Source organism: Caloenas nicobarica, chromosome 5, assembly GCF_036013445.1.
Source record: "Caloenas nicobarica isolate bCalNic1 chromosome 5, bCalNic1.hap1, whole genome shotgun sequence".
NCBI classification, from domain to species: Eukaryota; Metazoa; Chordata; class Aves; order Columbiformes; family Columbidae; genus Caloenas; species Caloenas nicobarica.
Window position 1 is genome coordinate 27764933 of NC_088249.1, and position 25387 is coordinate 27790319.

At 35.8% G+C, this 25387-nt stretch overlaps 1 protein-coding gene across 1 annotated transcript in view; it reads right to left on the reverse strand.

Annotated features, from left to right (window-relative positions):
- NPAS3 (neuronal PAS domain protein 3) overlaps positions 1–25387 on the reverse strand; it is a 614489-nt gene that overhangs the window by 282995 nt on the left and 306107 nt on the right. The window lies entirely within an intron of this gene.

Sequence of the window (25387 nt, forward strand, 5' to 3'; positions counted from 1 at the left end):
AGAAGTAAAAGAAAAATGTGCAAGTAACAAAATAATTCAAAACCATCTAAATGTTTTAAGACATGCAGCTTTCACGTATAGTTTTAAATGCTCCTAAAAATTAAACATATTTAGGAACGTTACTAGTACATGTTTACTTTTTTTTTCTTTTTAAATTAAAAAACCTGTGAACACAAAGTAAGGATTTATCTAATATATGCTGAAATATTATTAATCCCTATTATTTTGATGCATTCATCACCAAGCAGCAAAGATGGTAATGAAAAACATACACAGGCATTTTTAGCTTCATAAAGTTTCAGATCTATCTGTTAAAAGCAGCATTAATATGGATATAAAGAGCAAAGGCGATCTTGCCTTTTTTACCCATCATCCCTTTCCATACCAAAGGCTATTTCCTTTAAAAACTGTAGTTCATGGCAAAGTACCTTGTAAGCTTTTTTTTTTTTCGTTTTATTCCTCAACCTATAATTTAGCAACATATGATTTCTTAAGAAAAGTATCAAAACAATAAGATGTATTTTAAAATATTTGTTACCATGTCTTGGAAACCTTTTTAGTTATTAGCAGTTCATCAACGAAGTGGAGTAGTTCTATATATTGCTCTCTCTTACATCTGTGAAATCACACATACTTCAGGAGCAATGGAAAATATACATATTCTTAGAAAGTAAAATAAAAATACCAGATCTGATTTATTCAATTTTCTGTAGCTAGAAAACAATCCAATAAGACTATTTATGGAAAAAGACAGAATGAGTAACGTAAATTTGGACATAATGCAACAAACAGTAAAGATGAAACTTGTATGCTCTATCAGCTGGAGTTCAGATCATTTAGATCCGTCATAGATTTTTGTCAGATTCTGACTTCCATTTGTGTACTGAACTGGTATTTTCTTGATCATCCCCAAGCTTAATCAACAAAAAATATTTTCTTCAAAGAAGAGAATGCTGACTTTAAACTCATAATACAAACTTTACCTTCCAAAAGTATATTCTGTACAGTGTTCACTGCTGTGGCCTGTATGTCTGCTTACTTTAAATTAAATATGTTCTACATTTTCTTGTCATTTTTCCAGTCTTTGCTTATCATACCTATATGCTCAGTTATTTACCTCTTCACTATATTTGCACTTAATTTTTATTTGCTACTGTTGACTCTATTGTTATTGTACATAACATCCAAAGTGCTGCCTCCTTTTACTACTTGTTATTCTTGTCTGACACTGTTTGACACTGAAAGGCAATATAGAGCATGCAAGAACTAAAAACCAAGTCTTTAATGTATAAGAAGCTAGTAGAAAGAGTGCACTATAGTTTTACGTATAGAGTCAAAACCTTCCCCACCATATGCATGACCAATGAGTCACTGTTGTCATTTCACAGATGAGGGTATTGCAAGACCTTAGATTTTACTGGTGGTAAGGGTGTTGGCATTTGTTGAATAACTATGAAGAAATTAGGCATATAGTGCAGCACACATCTGAACTACCCTGTGGAAACCTTTCTGAAAACAAAGGTTCGTTTTGATAGCTCCTTTTAGTATTTTTGAGGTTGATGGGTCCCTTCCAAATGCATGACTATGGTTTATGTGTGCTCTTTTTGCAGGGCTTTGCACAGTCCAAGATCTCAGCATCATACATCTCATACTATAGAAAATCTGTCCTACCAAGGGGAATGGAGGGATTCTGGGTACTACAGGTACACATCAGCCAACCATTTGAAGCAGAAGCATGTCTCAATGTCCAGAAAAAAGGGAGTGCCCCCTTTTCCTGAACAGAATTTCTGCCCTGAGACTGATAATTGTTTCCCAGTAAAATACTGTCTCGTAGAAGCTAGTGTGTTCTCATTGTTTTCATAAGAAGTGTCTATGTGATCAATTTTCCTAGGGAATACTTTCTATTAAAAAAACCTTCCCAACAAACTCTAGCTGCAGCTTCTTTAACCAAGCAGATATGGACATGGACATCTATGCACAGAATATCTGTATTTATTTCTCAAGGGAACAGAGTGCACTGTAACTTGTGTGTGTACTAAAAGTCAGAGTTAGCACACAACTTTTTAATTCCTGGATCTTTTTACAGTGGTCCCTGGAGAAAAGCTTAAAGTTTTATGAACATTCAAAATAAATTTCCATTAGACTAAGTGAACCACCTGTTACAGATGTCTTTTTAATAACTCTCTTGGAATATACTAGAGGTGACTCAATTAAATTAGCTTGAAATGTGTGGTTATTCTTGTCCAATAAAAAACTTCATTGAGAGTCCTTTGTGTTCATAGCCAACCTTGGTAGTAATCCATTTCCAGTTGCAAGTCAAGACAGCACTAGCCCTTAATGTTCTAATAAACAAATGGTTTAACAATTGGGAGCTAATTGTCACAGTGGGACAGCCTGGGAAGCTCGTAATCAGGCGTGTATTGTCACAATTCATTTTCATATTGTAGCAAAATAATAACCTCAGGAGCCCTTTTAAATTAAAAGAAATCTCACTTTATTCCCGTAGATGCTCAGTCTATGCACTTTAAATCAAATTCGGTAATTTTAGACCACCTTAATCTCCTCAAAATCAACAGCCAACATTTTCTTGCTATGTCTAGGAATGGCACTTCCACAATAAAACCCCATTTCCAAAAAAATGTATGGGATACATTCAGTGGCAAATTACTTGTAATATTTTACCCATTTACTCCACTACACCTTTACTACAAATCTTACAAAATGAGCACTTATTTGAACCACAGGCGTGTTTATAGACAAGCAGGTATTGTAAATCATAGTCAGGATCCAACTGGTAAAATAAACTAACTTGCAAAGAGATCTCTCTTCTAGGAATATGCTAATAAATCCAAACCTAACTTCTCATGTGTCCACATTCAGGGTACAACAGTACTTGAGATTTTTTGAAATAAACAATTTTTCTCTTCACTCAACCTTATCTTCTCCATGTTTTTCTTAATTTCTATTCAACTAATACTATAAGACTACTAAGATTTTTGACAAAGAAAACTATAAACATATTCAAACAGTTCATTTAAAGAAGAAAGAGTTAAAAAGAGACCCTGCTACACAAGAGCTTAAAAAGGTAACTAATTAAAGCAACACCTTCGAAACTTCAGAAAATGAAAGCTGCAAACAAAAAAACCAAGCAACCAACCAACCAACCAACCACAAGGCTTGTATTGTTTACAATTGTCCGAATAACAAATCCATTTGCCAGCTTGGTGTGACCCACAGTCTTTGCTTTAAAAAAGGTGTGGGACGACCCCAGGAGGGTTGTCAGGCACTGGAACTCAGTTGCCGTATTAGAGATGTGAAAAACTTGCAAAATACATCCACTCTAGCTGTGTTGAAAGTATCTGGTCTCACATATACACTGACTTTCCCTTGTCCTTATTCAACAAATGGAAGTCAGAAAATTAAAATGGTCATAAATTCACTGGCTTCCATTCAGGGAAAAAATTATATACTCTCTGAAAACAAAATTAGAACTGTTCCTAAATTAGTTTGATGCAAATTGTGTCACAATTCATTCTGGACATAACGTTTAGATGTGGGTTTGTTTTTTTTTTTTTTTACTTTCCTTTTTTTTTGTGTGTTTTTGTTTGTTTGTTTGTCTTTTTTTTTTTCCTCTCCACCTACGAAAAAATGTCTAAATTATTTTTTATGCACCAAGGCAAGGCTATTATGGAAAATCCTAGTTATGAAACCAGCCCTCCTGGAATTTCGCATTAAATTCCAAAGAAGAAGAAAGCAATTTTGTCAATTTCATTTTCAGAGATCATATTTAGTCCCTTCTCTTACTGTATCAGATTGAGTAAGTACATCTATCCCACTAAGAACACGTACTTTAAGAACTAGCTGGAGTCTCCTAATTATAATTTTTTCTTATAAAATAAAAACAACTAAATCTGAAAGCACTTACTCTATGTTTATTTGGTGTTTCTTATTAAGACAAACGTGTGAAACCTGAGTGTTTAATTACCCAAAGTCTGGCAGTTAATACTTTCCAGTTATTTTAAAATTAAAAATAAAACACTGATTATACCAAAAATACAATCTCAATACACTTTTAACTCCTTGTTCCACCAAACCCAAACTAAAACTAATCTAACCCCAAATCTCAAAACAAACAGTACCACTTGTTATTATCCCAGAAGTTTCTAGGTGATGAAAAAAAAAAATATCTCATGATGACTGCCCTTTATGCACCTGATCTCTTGACCCAGGTTTCAAGGCGGTTGTCGGTTCAGAACTTTGTGCATTTCTGCCTGGGCGTTCCGCATCTTAAATAATCTAGGTGGTGTTTTTTCCCACTGGTTCTAAAGAAAAGAACTATTGTTAAAAAAAATAATTAAAAAGTCTCAAAGGCTAATCATAGAGGAACTAAGCAAATGAGGTAGACGGACAGCCAGAATTCACATTAAGTCAGGACAACACCATAAGCTTTAGAATCAATAAACAGAATCAAAACATTATTTGGACACCATTATGCAGAAGAGGATTTGCAGCTTTGAAACAAAAACAACAGGGAAAGGTGATTTTATTTTATAAGATTTTAGTTCTGGTTTGTACTATTAAGTTTTGTTAAGCACAATACATTTACTTTTGTTTCCCAGATTGTGTGGAGTAAACAATGACATTCAGTAGTCATGTTCTAGAGAAAAAAATATATAGCATGCCCCTTTGGTGAAAGAGTTTTTAAATTCTAATAGAATTTCAAGGTTATTATCTATTTCAGATCAACACTGGAGGTCAGAGTTCACAGCAGCCAGAATTTACAAACCTCCAATGGGTTTTGATTGACAGCAATCAGCATCTCTTCAGCATCACTGAGGGAACAAAGTACAGGTCAAGACAGCAGGCGATTTCATCTGTCATTTTTAATTATCTAAATGATATTCACAGACAAAACCTTTCCCATCCATCAGGGCATCGCATTACCATAGACAATGTTTGTTTAAAGAAGAGGCCATAAAATCAAACAATTATGAATGCAGACAAGCCTTGCTATTGACTGCATAAATAATCAAGTGAGATTTCCAAAACTCTCTGCTAATGAATTGGTAGATTGCTGGCAGGAAGTGGCAAGTAATAATACAGACAACAATCTAATGTTCTTATTGACTTTTACTAAAGCTTAGCTACAGTGGCAAAGATCCGAAAATGACGTCAAGTAAGGTTTCCATAGGAGCCGTATTGATATCAGTACACTGCTAAAATACAAGTAGTTAACTCCTGACCTTATAGTAGGACCAGCAATCCCCTGGGAGAGCTGAAACAGCAGCAGTACAATACATCATGAGCTGAGCCAACAGCCTCAGGGCCCCAACAACGCTACTGCACAGGCAAGGGTCTCTTCTTTTGCCATGTATAACAGTCTAGTCCACAATAATTCAACTGCAGTCCCAAAAACTAACTCCATTTGAATCTGTTACATGAGTAAATAAACATCTGTAAACTGAGATTGAAAAGTATGCATCTGATACTGTTATGAAAAAAATGGTGTGCAAAATATAGTCTGTTGGAATGGACTCAGCTTTGTCATCCTGATGTGCCTAACAGGTTAACAAAAGTCACAAACAGCTTAAAGGTCAGAATCACGGGTGACATAAATCACCATAAGTCTGTTGCTCCACTCACACTATAATGCCTACATTGCATTAACTATAATCATAGGTAACTAACTGGCCCAAATGTTAATGACAGTATTGGTTTCATTAATCAAAAAAAGCAGAAAATTATCTTTTCCGCTCAAGCTTGACATGGCAAAACTAGTAAGAATCTCTTTCTCAGGTTCTAATAAACTAACATGACACCTTTTTGAGGGGGGGAAAAAAAAAAGTACAGAAAAATGATATGTGAAACGTGCAGACTGTCTCCATTCACTGGGGCAAAGCTTAAGATGTCTTTTCTCCCACTAGGAAATACTGGAGAATGATTTCCTCTGGGTAAAGGGTAAAGGAATCAGGGTTGACACCAAATGCACTGTGAAGACAACAGCCAGGTAGGTGTACAACACAAAATAAGACCGAGAGTTTTTTGCAAAGCCCATGAGGACGGTTATTGAGAGAGGGAGAGAGAGAATAGCAGAAACATTTCCCCTTCTTACCACACGCAGACCAGATCGCTGTCAGCATGTAATGCTAGGTTCTTTCACCTGAAAACATACCACTAACACTATAAGTCTCATGCTTCATATGATATCCCTGGAACTGGTCTGGCAAATGGTATGGAGCAAAAAAAGCAGTTTTGTATTTCTAAATCTCAGTAGTTTTTCCTGCCAAACAAAATAAGCCAGTCTATGTTTGCAAAATCTTTATCTGCCAGCTGTGTTTCTGGGACTGTCCTTCGCATTCGTTGTATCTGAATGAGCCCAAACTAGTTCACTGATGGTCTCATATGAGCTCAATCACATTTTTCAAATCTTTATTACCTCTTAATGATCTTTCACAGATGCTAAAGAAACTGGACTGATCTCAATGGGATTCCAAAAAAGCAAGGTTTTAAAAGGAGAAATAGAAAAAGTTCATGATGGAGACAGATAAGGACTATCATTACATTTGATCGTGCTTCACAGAAAAAAAAAAAAAAAGTGATGTCTAATTAGTCCCATGTAACCTACCTCCTGGCCTAAAAAATTGGTGGAAAACTCTTCTCTTCCCCTTCAGCCCCCTTCCAAACTGATTTTAATTATCCTCAAATACTATAACTGATTCTCGCCAAACTTAGTCATGAAGACTAAACAGACTTTGCAGATCGTATCTTTCTACTGCAGTTCTCCCCTTGAAGACATAATTGGTAATGAAGGCAACACATCACATTTTTACAAAGTATTGTGGAACTGTTTGTAAAAACCCAGTCAGAATTTCTTCTCAGAAGGTAATACAGTACAGCCTGCTTTCTCATGCTGGTAACCAGAACTAGCTCCTAGAACCAAGTCCTTTAGCTCAAGTCCCACAGGTCAAGTTTTTGAGCCTCAGGAATGTCCGGTCAGTATTCTTGTCAGCTCACAAAGGTGACTGTGATACCCTAAATTCACCACGAATCGATATCTGATAGAATATAATGCATTTATGTCAATAGAAATCAGTCTAGATCTGACTGCCAACCTAAATAAACAATACGATTCAACATTACAAAAAAATCTTTCGTTTGCATGAAGAAACTTCTCTCTCAGTTCAGATCTAAATAACTTGACTGTTGCTGTATATTTCAATGGGACAGAGCTGCATGCAATGCAGATTTACAACCATGATTCTGGATCAAGGAAAGATCTGAGTTTCTAGAGAAGGAAGACACAAGCAGTAACTGCACAGAAATTATTCTAACTACAGGTGTACCTATATAAGACACCTTTAGCAACCACTGCTAAAATTGTTCATGCAGTAACTTTGCAACTGCTTGTTATAAAACAAGCAGTGATTCTTTCCAGATATGAAGAACTTTGGTCTATGTATTTACCAGGAAGCTTTTGCCAATCTTGTTTAATTTTGCAAGTTTAAATACTATGATTTAGTGTGATTTACTTTTTCTTACCCATAGGAACTACTTTTTGTACTACTAGCATTGTAAAAGAGGCTTAAAGTTTATATTCACTGTATCATAATATATTTTAATAATATTTTAAGTCCTATGGATAAATATCTCAGGGTTGTTAGAAAGACATCTCCTTTCCTCTAGGAAAATATACCGTTTTTTCAAAATCCTGAAATATATAAAAAATATTTTAAATGTTTTGTGAAGAATGGCTCTCTTAAGTATTAAGTTGTGTTTAATAATATTCCTTCCTTTACTAAAGCAATCATTTACACCATGGACAGTCTGAATTAAAATAATCCATCAATGCATCATAGTTTGGTTGCAGGCAGTAAGACAAAGAAGAATACCATGGCAACAAAGCACTGGAACTGTAGAAGTTTCATAGTTTCAACACAATTATAAAGAGTCACAGCTAGGTGTCTTTCTCAGAAAGTTGCCAATATTCATATGAAACACTATTTTTAGAAATTATGTTAAGAAAGTTTCTAATAGGACCCAAGCCACTTTTGATTAAGAGACCTTGAAGAAGGCTGGTGGTATTTGGTTCCAGAACTTAACCCTGAAGCTGGTTAAGAAGAAAACTGGAAGAAAACAAGTCTTAATGTAAAGTTCTTACAAGAGATCTTGACCTGACAGTCTAGGCAATACAGACACAATTTTTCTCAATGAATACATTATATTCCTTCTCCCCTTGATACTAGCAGTCATGATATTTTCAGTAGATGAATGATTACCTGGAGAAGTTCTACATTACAGGACACTTTGGATTTCATTCTTTTCATAGTTATCTTCTAAAAGGTAAAGCTAGATTCCAGCAAAGGACTTTAAAGCAAGTGATTACTGACTTAAGAATGTATTTCAGGCTTTTTATATGTTAGTGACCTAAGAAATATATGAACAGCTGAAGTTCTTTGAGAAAGACAGCAACCAAACTTAAACATTTAAACCATCTTTTAAAATGGCATCATTATTCATGTGCCCCAGGTTAAGATATTCCAGGTTTCAAATCACAGAAGCTAGGAAAAATTACTAAATCACTATGAAAAACACTCAAAATAATTTCACTGTCAAGGAAATTTTCTTTGCTGAGATATTTTCTAGATTTGCAAAGCTATCTGAAGAAAGCAATAGGAGGGGAATGGTATCAGAAAGCTGTGTGAAAACCTCATTAGGTACTGATATTGCTTCTTTATCAATAAAAAAAAAATGCCTAGTGATGACAACAGGCAGGTATTGTTCAAGTCAGATCAGTCTAGAAGTGTTTAGCTGGTTTAATTAGAAATGGCTCAATAGTTGCATAAGATTATCACGTGACCAGAAGTCAAAATAAAACATTAACAAAAACTAGAGAGGAAAAAAGAGTTGAACAGCAAATAAGTCCTTGAAAGCAGAAATCAGGATAATATATGCTTGCACAAAATAAAACAAGGAAATTATCTTCAAATAAACAAATCTTGATGAATGATTTTGTTATATTGACAGGGAACTACTAATAATCTTGTTCTTAAAAGAGGTACTTCATTTGAAGGAGGAAATCTTTCTACCTATAATGAAAGCTGTAATGCTTTTCTGCAAAAGCCTCAGCAATACTAGAATATATTCATTCACTTCCCCTCAGCAGCTCATGGCATTCAGTCCTGGACACTATTTCTTTAATAATTCTTACAATTTTTTTTTTTTTTTAATGCTTATATGTACCTACTAAGAGAATCATTTAAGCACCTTTTCTGTTAAGCATCAACTTAAAAGTAGGGTTGAACTGAAGCACAGAACACTATTCCAAACAAGATTATCATAACCAATTGGCCAGACAGACAATATGCGCTTTCAGGAGTGCAAAGTTTTCAGCTCTGGTTCATTAACAGTGATATTAATCAGGAGTATCCACTAGAATCAGTGGATTAAACAGTTTTTAAAAAGAGTGAGAGGAGCCACAGGACTGAATTACCCACATTTGTGAGATCCACAGAGTGGACAACATTTCTTGCTTCTTAAGAAAGCATTAATAAGTTAAAGAAGTAAACTTCCATTTAGATGGTGTAATAAACTTCAGCAGGAAGTTTCAGGACCTACTCCAGCTCATATATTTCTAACAAAATAAAGCCTGTAAGACACAAAGTTTGGGTTGAGGGGTACCGTTTTTTAATATTTGAGAACTTTTGCAATTTCAAAAAAATAACGTAGCACTTCTGAAATTTCAGCTAAACACTGAAATGCATTTTCATACATTCAGTCAGCTCCATATCCTGAAAAGGTCTGGCTCAAAATATGCTCTGAATTTCCTCCTTTCTACTCTCCTATGCAATTGAAAAACTGTTCTCACTTTCAGAGTAAAAATTCAGCTATATGCGTGTGAACAACTGAAATAAAACCTATTAAATTGTCATTGTGGCTTTTGTAATCATTATAGGTTTTTTATTTCAAATAGAAATGCATCTGGGCTTGTTTCTCAGTTACTCTGACTTTCATTCTGCTAGTCTGTCCAGTACAAGATTTTGGTCTTTGTATGGTATTGCAAAACCAGCAGTAATTTGTAGAAAATCTGTGTATTCAGTGTTTTCCACACTACATTAATTTACTGTGATAGGTGTTCTCATCTTTTATTTGGACTGAATTTTTAAACACCATTAACTACATCCTGTGGCCCCTGCAGCATAAAGTTCATGGAGGAATTTGACTTCAGATGATTAGCTAGAAATTTATCACATATGACCTAAAGGTTTAGCTCTGCAGCAATATTTCAAAACACACAATATTTAGGGAATAAGACAGCAAAATCAGAACATTGCCACGTGGCTTACTTATTGTTCCACTTCAGGATCTTTTGTAGTATGAATGGTGCTGAGGAGGTTGCACAAATGGATCACAAACTTACAATTTGGGTCATAAAGGAATGCTTATATCTTTATGTAGCCCATCTTCAATGTCTGCTGAATTCCATAGCCATATATTTTTTTCCTGTGGACAGAGTGGCTAAATAGAAATTTCTGTATCCCTACCAATTCTCTCAATCTGCTCTTAATACAGTTTGCATCGTCGTTCACTACTGCTCTTATGTTAATATTCCTATTTTGAACAGTGACAAACAAGAAGATTCACATCTTAACCTTTATCCCAACAGGACAGAGTAAACCACACAGGCATTCAGGTCCACCTTTCCTTGAGGTGCCTGTAGAATACATCAGTTAAAACGAATAAAACACCGAGTACTTGAATAATCATTAAAAAACATCACTTAAATTTTTAAAGAAAATAGTAATTTTTCAATATACTAGCTGCTACATTAATTTCCCCTTCCCCTATTCTCATAAAATTCATGTTAGTTTGAGCTCTTTTGATGTGCTAATATGTGGGGGACACTCACAAAATCTAGTTCTAGACAGGGTTAATTTCTATGCTTCTGCTGTAGTCATGAAAGAGAAAACTTACTCTAATGGGCAATTCACAACAAAAGCTTTATTTCATAGTTGTGAAATGCCTTCTATTTTTAAAGTTAGCCTTTTGCATACCCCAGACATCTCACAGGTGGTTTGGTTTAAATGAAGTGTTCTTGCCAGAAAAGATACAATTTGTCTGTACTAAGAAAAATCAGGAACGAATACAGTTTATTATTTTGCTGGTTGTGCAGTTTCATTAATGTAGAACATTTTTTAAGCGTTTCAGTACTTTCCAACAAGAGATCTTCTGGGGAACTGCCTCCATGGTTTTATTTTCTTTTCTGATATTATGTGCTTATTTGTTTTGTAATGCATAAAATGTTTTATAACAAATAAGATTATGGTGACAGACATGCAACATCTCTAAAATTGTATGTCACAAATCACAGCAGGACAATCAAATAACTAATATTAAAAGTACTAGATATATTAATGACAAACTAAAACAAATAAAAAGGAACTATTATTGTACACAAAAAGTAAACTGACCAGAGAACACTTTTGTTTCTGTTTTTAATTTTATGTCCTATTTTATCTCAAGAGAAGTTTATAAAGACATAACTTTCCTGCATCTTATTGCCTAAAATAGTAAAAAGTGTGCATTGTACCTTATCTTCCTCTTATAGTCCTGATTTTTTTTTTTTTAAATTTTAAAGCATTTCCCTTTTAAAGCAAACCCAGCCTCCCTTCTGCCAATCAATATAAGCACTGGTTAAAATTAAAACCACACTTCATAAAATCACACCTCTAAGAGAAGTAATATTGTTGTTGTTGTTAATAACACTTTAAAATAAAAGTACATAATTGCTAAAATACAATGAAATCCCCAAGGTAGACACATGTTAAGCCATATTAGTTCCAAATGACTAATATTTTTATAGTACTACTAAATGAATTAACAATTATTGGCTACTTAATTTAAAGGATTGCCATTTTTATTTAAAGGACTATGAAGCACGAGCTGCACTGTCAGTAATCCTTCCAGTACTACTCTCTTTCAGAACAGTGGGGACTTCTACAGCCTGCCAAATTTTTAAGATCAGCTCCAAGTAATCCCTATATACCACACGAGTTTTATATTAGAAAGAGTTGACCAGAAGTTTTCAAAATAAAAACATACAAGCAAAGCTCTGGAGGAGAGCTGACAAAAGTAGCATGTGTTCATGTCCACAGTCCACTCCTCCCTCTCTCTGAAGAAATATCTATCTAGTTTATTCAAGGGTAAATTCAACTCTGGCATTTTGACCAATTAATGCTTACAGTGAGTTTAGTTTAAGGACCTAAGTCAGGTAAGAAGTAAATGCTCCACTGATGTGTACAGCTACCTCTGAAGGAGATTACAGGCAATTAAAGATGGTTTAAGCTTCTTTTCCAAGTTCTTTTACACCTTCACCCTGTAAAGGAGGTAAACGTGCCGAGTTTCTCAGTCCTATAGCGTCCTTGATGCTTCTTGGTGCCGAGCGTTCATTCTTAAATGAATACTTCTATTTCAAACTTTTTGAAAGGCAGCTCTCCCATTAGCTTATACAAGTGAAAAGTAGTATTAGATAAAGGACTTTGCTGATGGAGAAAGTATTGGGGGAGTGGGGAGGCAGAAGCCCTCAATGTCTGGCACAGCATTTTCTTACTCTCTGACATTGCTCTGTGTGGCATGAATGGATTCAGCCTTCACAGGGTTTTAAAACTGGGACTGTATAGGAAGAGAACTCCTTTATCAAAGAGAAGTTATTTCAGGGTTTCTGGCGATCACAAATGACTTAAGAACCCACACAAATTCTCTTAGGAAAATGAATAAGCAAATATTAACGAAGATTCTTTTCCACATTAGAAAACACACTTGTAAGTTCCAGTCCTTTCAGGTGGATGCCTCTCTTTTGGCATTTAAAAATGCTGTCATTTCCTCACTGTGTTGCTGCTTTTTATACTTCTGCATAAGAAGAAAAAACCTCAGGCATCACAATCTTGCCATGAATGGGAAGAGCCCTCATACGATCTCACAGGACATCTTTCGACCTAAATTCGCCTTTCAAACACAACAGCACTGCTTCAGAAGACTTGGCTTATCCATGCAGTGACTGTGCTGGCCCTGATCCCTCACTCATCGGGAATGCAGAATCTGCTCAAGGTTGGGAGCCAACTGCTGGCGTAACACTGACAGCTGCAGGTCCCATATGCCCAGGTGTGGGTAGGATGCCCGTATCACTGGCATCTGGATGTCAGCTTTCTTTCTATGGCTCTACTGCTGCTCTGCTGATAAACCCGATTGTCTGTCTGCTGCGGGTCAGCCTGCTGCTGCCCTGTAGTCATGTTTCTTGGATTAGCGAGTGGTTCCTCTCTATTAAGGAGTACTATCTGACCATAGTATGCACCCCTTAATACTTTCATATGCCACTACACATCTAATTCCAGTATTTCTACTGTTCCTGGTGATTTAGGCACAGATGATGAAATCTTGCAGGTGCAGTGAATTTGTAAAATGTGTAAATGTTCATTCCCTGTCTAGTGGATGAGGAGCTGTGCTGATACCATCCATTACTTTTTAATCCTAAACAATTTTTTACTGCTAGATATACTGCCAGGAATTGCAAGTGTAAGACTTGGATGACACCACAAAGACATTTTTACAAAGAGAAAAAACACAGCACATTAAATAGCTCTATACGGTTTAAAAAAAAAAAAAAAAAAAAGTGCAAAAATTTGCCAATATATCATTGACACCTACTTAGAAATTTGCATGTATCATCCTTGACAGGCACATTCTTAACACTGAACAAAATAAAATGCATTTTAAGTAAAATGCTGTGCTGTGCTGTTGCAACTGTTTTTCCTTAGTTCCTTTGAAATAGTACGAGTTTTTTCCCTTTGACTTAAGAATGCAACAACACCCTAATACTTGGGAGCAAAGCTTGATAATACCCATAAACTGAGAAATGTTAACCATCTCCTCAGGTAAGAAACAGGAAAGGCCACTTTCAATTTACATTCGGAGTCTCCCAAAATCACAGCCTTTCCATGAAGAAGGTTGTTGAATGTCATTCTAGAGCAAGGCTTAAGGGTATCCATACTCCTAGACTCGGCAATAGCAGCTACAGTCACATCCTGCCAAGCCTTCTACATGTCAATAATTCATACCTTCATCAGGAATAATCTGTTTGGGAGTTGGGGAAACTTTTGTAGAATGAATGCCAAATGCTGCTAATTAGCCATTGGCAAACACTGGAAATGTGGGGGGCAGTAAAAAGTCAGTAGCCTAAATGTGCAAGGGCTAGACATGAAGTGACCCCCTTCTTCTCCCACAGCACATGCCCAGCCTAACAGGGACTAGTGCATCCTAAAATGCAAATGTGCGGGGGCCTGTGTAGATAGATAAGAATCCCTACAAGGCCCTCAATGCCAAAGCCAGTGCCAAGAGCAGCCCTTCTACAGGAAGGTGGATCACCTTCTGCAGGCCAGCAGACATACAGGTTTCATCTTTCACAGGCACAGCTTTACAAGTCTACAAATAGGTGTTCCACTGAAAATATCTATTTTGGTGTGCCAACTGCAACACAAAAATGGCTACTTGCAAGAAATTAGGCACATAAAAACATGGAAAATAACTTTCATTTTCAGGACAATTAGCTTCTGTTTTCAATAATAATTTAAAAACAAACAAACAAACAAGAATTGTTTGGGTATTTTTTTTTATAGACCAATACAACATCATATCCTCGAAAATTTGAATTGTTTCCTACTTTCTAATATATATTTTGATAACTATTATTTATTTTTAGAATAATATCTCACCCTTTTCCTTCAAAGGGAGGATCATATTCTATCTTTGACTTACTTCACTACATAATTTGTAAAGGATGAAAAATCTGCCTTGATCATTACTGTTTAAGACATGTGAATGAAAAAATTAAAAACACCACCACACCAAACAAACCCCCCAAAAATAAAAAAGGGATACACCAAGCTCAGAAGTATAGTCTTTCAATGACATTATTTAAAGTTCCAAACTTCGCATACTCAGAGTTAGCAGAGGACTTTTTATTTCCAGAATTCTCTGCTGACAGAATAGTTTACATAAATAAACCTCCTTCTTCCCACTTTCTAAACTATATACAGTTAAGAGGAAAAAAAAAAACAACAAACAAAAAAACCCCAATACAAAACAAAAAACAAACCTCCAAACTTTTGCCTAATATTATTTTTTTTGAAAGTAAATAAAGTGGTTTTATCAATGGCCTGGGAGACAGCTGCGACAGCAAAGAAGGTGTTCTCCATAATGGTGACTTGGAGAAGCAATTCCTGTTCTCTGCTGTAGACCCCTTTTGAAATGTGAGGACTTTGAACTCTAGACATAGACACACACCCATCATGGATTTTTTTTCCCCCTTAAAGTGTGCATGAAAGGCAGAAAGTCCACCACCTCTGTGCTAGAAAAACAATCAATGAAGCATAAAGATTAAAACCTTTATGTAGAACATAAGATACATTGAAGGGAAGAACAGAATAACAAATACTATGTACAAAGTAAAGCAAAGATACACACTTTAAATCACTACCTGTAATATTTAGGAAAGAATTTACAATTTGTTGAACCTGAACTGAATCAGACACTGTCAAAGAGCTATAGTCTTACAATAACGTAAAATGGTACATATAAATATTATTCTTCTTAAAACGGAAAAACCGTGAAAGAAGAAAACAATTCATTGGCTAGGTGCTTTGCATAAACAGAATTCAGCATTGATTGGCATCTTATGTGACCCTATTAAATGTCTCCCAAAGAAAATGTGATACAATGTAATTATACATAGTTACCTCACTTCTGGGAATGTTGTCATTTCTTTCCATACTACCTTTTTATTTTCCGTACAGGTAGAAATTCTAATACAGTGACATTTCAACAGCAACCAATGAAAACAACCACTTTTAATCAACTTTTGAGAAAATATACTTCAGAACCAAGAGTGTACTCTACAAGCCTGGCTCATTTATTTCAACAATATTTTTATTCCCTTAAACGCTATGTGCTTTAAAGTCTGTGCAAAGGTGCTTGCACTTTCCAAGTAAAATCTAGGGGACACAGAACTGCATCTGGGGCTTCAGCTTCTATAGCAGTGGGGAAGGCTAAACACACAGCTTCCGTGTCAATATTTAATTTTTGTATTTAGTTAGACCTCACAGTTGAAAAAAAAAAACAAGTACGAAAAAGTGACTAGCAGATAGCTGATACATTGAAATAACTCAGAGTTAAAAGTAGACTTAAACAAAAGCATCACATGATTTTCAACTGTCCATGCTCCATTTAAGGGTTCTCTGTATGGAGACTCCAACATTACCCTTTGCCAGCTCCTGTGGAAAAAGAGGGCATTTAGTGCTGCCCTCCATTTCTTTTGCAGAGGAGTATAAAGCATATTTGAAGTCTATTTCTAGTGATTTTTGTTTTCAGAAGACCTGAAATGAGGAATATAGTCATCTTTGAAACTGTCACCAATGTTTTCAAGAAAGAAAAGAAAAATATCACTGTTAACCTGCACAGCATAGCCATGAAATATACTTTTGCCCATTTTTTTTTATTTATATAAAATCAACATGCTTTTCCTTTTCTTGATGAATGCCGTGATTGAAAAAGAGAAACAAGGCATTCTGAAACCAGGACACTTATTGTCCTCACCTATGTCTTTATAAACACTATAGAAGGTATAATTCTTTCTGGCGAACCCACACATTAGTTTATGCTGTCTATGCTTTTCAAGGCACCTTCAGAGCAAACCAGGGCTAAACCCCAAATCATAACTGAATGTAGACTCCATTAAATAGAGTTTTGTTGATGTATCTGAAGAAAAATTCCTCTTCAGCATCTACAGCTGCAGAAAGTTGTCTATTTCTTTTAATGACCTATTCACTCTGTCTGATTCAATACAGCCCACTGACTATGGAAATGACAATGCTCAGCAGGTAACACCACAACAGTCAACAAACAGTGCTGAGATATGTCATTTTCTTCAAATACTTTCTCAGGAAGTAAATGACACACTACAGTATGCTGTGTCCCCCTCAGATCAAATATTTCTTTATTAAATGAAACTGCACACTTTTATATATAGCTGCCATATAAAATGCAGGTGTAAGTGCACTGCTTCAAGCCCCGATTGCAAAACAATTTGCTATTTCCCACCCCTCCCTCAGTCTCCTTTCACAGCATATAACCCCTGGGGCAGCAACGGCTTGGACACTTTACCTTTGCCATAACTCCAGATTGAAAGCCCTGCCCTCATGGAGTCAATCTGACACACTTACTGTGACTGGGACAAATTGGAAGATGCAAATTAGCACCTTTTGATTCTCCTGAACCCAAGAAATCCTCTTGCTCTGTGTTCCAGCTAATGGACCTGAGATGTCCCTTGTAACAGTGCTGTCTGTGCAACTCCTTTAACCTTTTCAGATTCCAATCTAGCCTTTGTTCCCAGGCCTTTTTAGAAATGTGCCATGTATCAGGCAAACCTCTGTTGTAATTTAAACAGGTGTAAAACCAGAGCCATGTCATAGCATTCAGTGGCATTTACACGTTAAAGTGCAAAAGAGCATCCAGCAGCGAACAGAGGTCCACAACATTAAAATTCCTATTAGAGCATTTTTTTCTGCCTGCTTTCAGCTTCAAATACATATTACTTTGAATCACACTAGTATAAAATGCATGATGAGACTTGTAAAGTTCTAAATAAATTAACATCAGGTATAAGAGTTTACCCTTCTACTACAAGAGGATGGATGATTTTCTGAAAAGACTATCAGTCCACAGAGTACTTGAGGAGAGACTGCTGATCAAACCCAAACAGATTCTTATGCAGATTATACATTTAGCTGCAGAAGGATGAAATAGCATCTATCCTTAATTCATAAAGAGGAAACTGCTACTGGAGATGTCTTATCCCTGGAAAGGCACACTGCAAAGCAAGATACTAATCTTTTCTTCTCAGAGACCTATGGTTCTTTTCACAACATATCAGCATTTACACTGTTTCCCTGCCGTTAAACTGTGTTTGGGTGAGGTGTTTGAGCAGTTAATAACTGGACATTTTATGTCACCCCAAATTACTGTTTCCAAGTAGATTGGTGTCTTTCTCTCTTTTTCTCAATATAACACTTAGTATATCCTGACATTCTCCTGCCTTGTTCAATTTTTTAAGATTTTGTTCCTAATTTAACGTACTTAAAATAATCCAGATTATTTTCCTTGGTCCTGTCCACTTAGAAACTGCCTTTTTTTAGAAGGTTGTACTCCCCCTTCTGTGCATATACTACCATTTGTTATTCATAAATCCATCATTTTTGTTCAGTTTATACTAAGGCATTACAGCACCCAATTTATTATTGTTATCACACTGTTTCTGAATTATGAATATAAACTTTATATAATTGTCAGTTTTTCTAGATAAAACATGGTTGCAAACAGAACACTTTTGATTTTGGATAGAGATGTAGATTGCCTGTTTTTCTCCCTTAGTGTATTAAATTTCTGGATCGCACTTTGTTAAGAGCAACTGGTGCCCCCTTGGTTTTGAACCTGAATGCTCTGGATGTCAGTCTCAGGATGAAAACTGTACTGACTGTACAATGAAACTGAAGTTCAGATTTAGCAGTAAATATACAAAGTCTACACGTGTGCCTTATAGACTGCTGCATGGTTTGATATGCAACAACTATTTCCTCTTAATTGCTCTCTTCACTGCCACTTTATTTTTGGCTACTGACTCATAACTTAACCTGTACTTCATCCCAAAAATCTTTACTTCCAGACAGCACAGATCTATGCTCTCCAACATATCCTCAGTTTTGTCAGCTTTTTCACATTCTCCTCTTTTTGCAGGCTTTTGACACATTCTAAAAGAGGTCAGCTGGTAGTCTATCCCTTTAAACCCAAGGCAGATTGTCAGAAGCTGAGTGGTCTCCTTCATCCTCACAAAATGCACCACTGACATCATCATTAGCAACTGCCCTTCAGAAATCTCCAGGCCAGTAGAAGTCTTTTCTGCTAACACCTTTTGCAGCCTGGAAAAACCCTCCATCAGCACTACCATGCGCTGCTTCCTCACCTTTAGTCTCGTGTCACTATTTCTGTGCTGAGTAGTGTTATACAGAGATAACCTCATTATGTAATACTCAGAGCGACTGAAAGTAACAAATCAGAAGATAATTTTTCTCACTAATATTTTACAGCACTCCAACACTTTCCTGTCTATTTTCCCACTTTTTTTTCGTTTTCTTTTCAGATGGGGCTCCCTGTAATAATTCAAATATTGGAAAAAACGAGATTTCCACTCAGCTATAGCCTAGCCAGCCACAGAACTACTTCTAAACTTACTGTCAACTTGCACTTGTTTCTCTACTATTTATATCTAATTAAAACATCCCAAAGTTTTAAAATACTCAAACATTTGTGGGGGAAGAGAAATTTTTGAGACATGTATTTTCTTGTTCAATTATATTTATCCCTTTTCGAATTATGATTATCCATATTGTTTGGCCTATTTTAATTCCTCACAGTGTGCTTAAAGTGCAAAGTACTAGTACCTGTTTTCACTACAGGAGAAACTTCTGTTTCTCCATAATGCTGTTAATTGTGTGCAACTCTTGCACCTTCATCCACTATTGTTCATTACTGCAAAAATGTAAATAACTTACTCTGTTCACTAACCTCTACTTTGCCTTAACAAAAAAGATTCACAGGTTTTACACGATCTAAACTGGTTGTCTACTGAACGTGCGTATTTACAACGTATAGAAAACTTCACCTGCATGCTCTCCAGCAAGATGTTTTCAGAAGAAATGAATAGTGTCACTGTTTTGTTATATTCTAATCTAGTTCTTATAGGTAAATACCAACATCTTCCAAACATGACTAAATATTGTAGTGAATCACACAGAATTACAGAATGGTTGGGGTTGGAAGGGACTTCTGGAGATCATCTAGTCCAATCCATCTGCTAAAGCAGTTTCACCCAGAGCAGATCACACAGGAATGTGTCCAGGCAGGTTTTGAATGTCTCCAGAGAAGGAGACTCCACAGCCTCCGTGGGCAGCCTGCTCCAGGGCTCTGTCACCCTCAAGGTAAAGAAGTTTCTCCTCATATTCGAATGCAACCTCCTATGTTTCAGTTTGTGCCTGTTGCCCCTCATCCTATCGTTGGACACCACTGAAAGGAGTCTGGTCCCATCCTGTTGACACACATCCTTAAGATATTTATAAGCATAAATAAGATCCTCTCCCAGTTTTCTCCAGGCTGAACAGACCCAGCTCTCTGAGCCTTTCCTCCTAAGAAAGATGCTCCCTGCTGGACTCTCCTCAGTAATTCCTTGTCTTGTTTCAACTGGGGAGCTCAGAATTTGGCACACTGCTCTAGATGTGGCCTCACCAGGGCAGAGTAGAGGGTGAAGATAATCTCTCTTGACCTGCTGGTCACACTTTTCCTAATGTACCCCAGGATACCATTGGCCTTGGCCACAAAGGCACATGGCTGACTCATGGTTAACGTGTCCACCAGGACCCCCAGGCCATTCATCGCGGAGCTGCTTTCCAGTTCTGTGGAAAAATTGTACAGTGAATTCTTTCCACTTTTCACGTATGCCAAGCTTGATAGAATACCATTGGCCTATAAAGATGATAAAGCAGCATTAACTTCAGGAGAATTTGGAACCATTTTCATAACAACTTCCAATTTTTCTGGTTAAATATGGGGAAAAAGTATTTATTTTTTTTGTAACTATTGAGATATTAACAATACTTGTCTCTACAATACAATTATAGACACAATTTTCTTGTAGTTTAGGAGTGCAGGCGGATGGGGTAGTAGTTACCTGCAAAGATAAGACTGTCTGAGTGCTCACTTGGAGTGAAGAGACTGTTATTAATTTTCCTTTTTCCCTAGGAAACATAAGCTTATCAGACGTGCTCCAGAAAAAAATCCTGGTGACCCAGATATAGTCTGAGCTACTCTAGACGGTAGTGGCATCACCTGGAATGACTCACTAGAAACCAGAGGTGTTGCATTCATCCCACATATTTACCTCACGATTAATGAGTGACCCACTCTGAAGAACAGTAGTATACTATGTTGAAATACTGAATATATTTTTACAGTTTCATGTTACTCTTATTATTACAGTGCTGCATGCATTAATAAAAGTCATTAAAAAAATAGAAAACTATTAAAATGAAGGACATCTTTCAATTATTTACAATACCAGCAATTCATCAGGCTTCTTAAATCCACAGGCTGTGGGTGGTTTGTTTGTTGACTTTAAATACAGAAAAGCTGGAGTAACATCAGTGGGTCTAATAACCTGTGGCTCCTCTACAGGATGGAGGTAAAGACACAATTAAATCTCCATGAAGTTCCATCCACAAGCTGAGGCTTCCAGCTGAGTGTAAAGGATATGAAGTATGTTTTCAAAATATCAACCTTTCATTCATGGAAAGCGTAGGACCACTGGGACCACTGCATGGAGTAAAGCCAAACTACAGCATTTTGACCATACATAGCTTCCAAGTAGCTCAAACTCCGCTCCCATTATAGGACTACATTACATGACCAAGTCTGTGCTGATACAGAGGCTGCTGGGAAGTGAAGAGGAACTTAAAGTCCTTATGCATACTACAGATGACTTTGCTGGGTCATCGGGCTTCACACAACTGCACACGCACTACAGCTAGCGTCTCTGAATTGTGGACCGCTCCATCCACACTAAGTGGTTTGTATCTTTTTGCTCTTGACTCAAGGTGATGAAGAACACAGCCTATAGGGTCAGAATGTTTGCATGGAGACTGTCTTTTCTTCGATCTTAACAGGAACCTGATTTTTTTCCCCTCATTGAATCTGACACTGCAATTACAAAGATCTTTGTTCATCACAAAATACTTTCTTATGGGAGAAAAAGGTGCAATATAAAGTAAAAGGGAAATGCGAATCTCATAAAATTTCCGAGAATGTTCAACAAGGCATAGGAAAAGCATCTAGAAAAGTTAAGTGGGCCCCTTTATGGAACAGATGGAGAATTCGGTGATTCTCATCCACTTGTAAATCACGGGTGCACAACAGATCTCGCCATAGGACTGAACTGTTCATGTGATTGGTAGTTGGGTGTTCGAGCTTTTTTCTCTGTCTAGTTCAGTAGTTTAATTCTACCCAAAGTATGTAACAGGCAAGTAGCTGGCCAACAACTATAGGAACAAAGCAGAAATGAAATTTATCTTTCATCTATTTTGATTTTAAGGTTTTTGGGGTGTTTGTTTGGGTTTGGTTTTGGTTTTTTTTTTAGTAGAAATCTCCATCACAATGCTTATTCATGACAGTGCTCGCCATTGACCATGTCTACCGAAAAAAAAAAAAAAGAAAAAAATTTAAAAAAGAAAAACAAAGAGAAAAAAAGAGCCATCTTTGTTACACTGCCAGTATAACTGCAATTTAAGGATTTCTTCATACAAAACTAGGTAGAGGTAGGACACTATAGACAATTTAAGACGACTAGTGTCTACGTTATTGTGTACAGTAATATAATGCCATATGAAAGTGTTACAGTTTCTTAACAGTTGAATAGGCACTGCTGAAGCAAAGAATGCAATTATTCAAGTTATCACTCTTGTATGCAGGAATACAAAATGTGTACCACTCCAGTTCAGATACACAGTTCTATTATTATTACTAATACCATCATTCTGTCCTATTCTGACTTTAAAACTATTCCAGTGTGTTTAATTCCAAATATTTCTTCTTCAAGAAGGTATTGGTATTTTTAAAGGAAGAAATATATATTTTTTGAAAATATTAAATTTTACTTGAAAATACTGTACAGTTTACTTTTAATTGTCTTACAGTTCAAATTGTAAGGTGTGTTCTTTTTTGTTCAAGAATTTTAAAAGCAACTAATTTAAATATGCAAAATTATCTTGAGTTGTTCATACGTGAACTTAAAAGCCATGCAACACAGGAAAATTAAGTAATTATGCCTCCAAGTTATTTACTGCAATTAAGCTCATTTATCATATGCAAATTAGTGCAAACTGGTCTCATTAGTTACTAAATTACTCAATATGAGCTGAACAATGTAGCACTCCAGTTTGTAATGAAAAATCCCTGTAGAGGCAAGCAGTATCAATTAAGCTAATTTGCATATGCAAATATATTCACTAACTTTCCCTTTTCTCTATATTTAGTTCTACATTTCCTGATCATTCCTGATTATACGAAGAATATGGGGTTACTGACCCTTTTCCACACCTTCTCAATAGCAATGATGTTACTGAAAAAAATCCAGGGGCCCTAAAAATACTGATAGTCTTGCTAATTTTTACAACCAGTTGCAGACAAATTTTTGAATAGTTGGTACCAGAAGTAATATTTTTACTAGATTAATTTAACAAACAAATACAAACCATACATACAGAAATGTAAACCTGAAGATGTCTTTACTGAAGTATATTTTCATTATAACACCACTTTTCAGAAGAATGTAGAAGAAAGCACACAGTTGGGTAAATCAAAAATCTTTAAAAGAATTAATCACCATATTAACATTCTATATTTTTCTTCTTTATTACATGCATTTCTACTGATCATCATTCAGATAATTTTACTTGGAAAATATTTAAAAGACTTTTTGCCCTGATGTGAAGATTCTGATATAATAGGGTTTGAGCAATCTTGTTTTGTGGTGTCTTTTTTCCTCACAAGAACATAGGGGATAGTGTCTTTGTCTTCAAACCTACTATGGGAATCTCTTCAGCATGATATACAGCGATCGCCTGTGGCTTAGAATTTTTTTGACACGACTAACTGACACTACTTACTCGTAGAATCAAGATAAAAAATTTCACAAGATGCACCTCCATTTCTGTTTTTACAACATCGCTACAAATAAACTATATCCACTCTTTTTAAACATACTGTATTATGCTTCTCCTGTGTCTGTCAATAAACTTTGAAGTATCAAAATATTAGAAGGATTAGAGAGGCTCCTTAATTTCTGAGCTTACACTTAACCCAGTCTTCAAAATATTAATAGCAAAAGAGATTAAATGAACTAACTATTAATTCAACTTCCTCAGATAGCAGACTCTGAAATCAAATACAGGTATTCCCAAGGTATAATCAAGGTTGTTTACTTCACTTGCAAACAATACTTATCACAATACTGCTTTGAAAATAATTTCTCAGAGCAGCAAAGTAAATTAGAACTTGTTAGAGCAGTATTCCACCACAGGATTGCTGTTTTACAAATCATTGTGTCTTCTGGAGATTATCTTTTTGCCTATAAGATCACAAGGCGGTCCTTTGAAATTCATTCAGATCTGTTAAAAGTGGTGCATTTGAATGCATGAACTAGACTTTCCCTCCAAGTGTTGATTACTCTGCTAAAGACAGACAAGATTTTAACATATCATGATAAACTTGCCACCGTTATTAATTCATTTTGTCCTTTATCCATCATCAACAGTCTATTTTATTTTAAATGTCAGAGCGGAACTTTCTATTATCAATTGAGAGATTAATGGGAGTAATTTGGTGAAAGCACCACCCTCTCTGAAAAGGCCACTCCTCAACAGATATTCAATATGATGCTGATGGTAATTTTGACTGAAAATCCTCAGTTATAGGTGCAAGTGCAATACAGGTTCGCTTTTTTTGTTTGTTTGTTTTCACTAGTACTATGATAAAGTTAGATCCTGAAGACACCTTAACTTATCACATATAAGTAAAAAAAAAAAAAAGGGGGAATCTAGCTTAAGTAAGTAATAAAATCACCAATTGTTTTAATTTGGAATAAGTGAAATAGTCAAATGCCATACCGATTTCTAAGTGGCATCCTAGGTTTTTTCGTTTTCATTCATAAAGTGTCATACCCAATACTTAAGGAATGTATATAAACCAGTGTCAATTAGGTTTTATCGTGATATTTCTTATAATTGATATTGTAAAAAGTGTAGCTTTAGGATATATAGCACATGCTTGCTTACTCAAAACAACACACTGACAAATAACTTCAACTGATATATCACAAAACTGCTATTTCTTCATTTTTTCTATATTTATGAGACAGCATAACAGTGTTTCTGTCTAACATGCAAACACAGAACTGTAGGTACTGGTGTACATATCTTGGATACAGTAACTTTAACAGAATTATTTGCTTACAGAATCAAAAACTTGACCTAGACCTCTGCCAAGAGTGTACAACTAAGTAAATCATTCATTATTTTTGTTACAAAGGTAAATTCATTCTACTAGTTAATTTCATGTTTTCCTAAAATGATCTTTGTTGCTATTCTATATTTAGTTGCTTTATAAAGATGTGAAAAATCTGATATCATCCATAGTGCTTTTGAATGCCACAGCTGAGGTAGTACAGAGAGATAGCTCT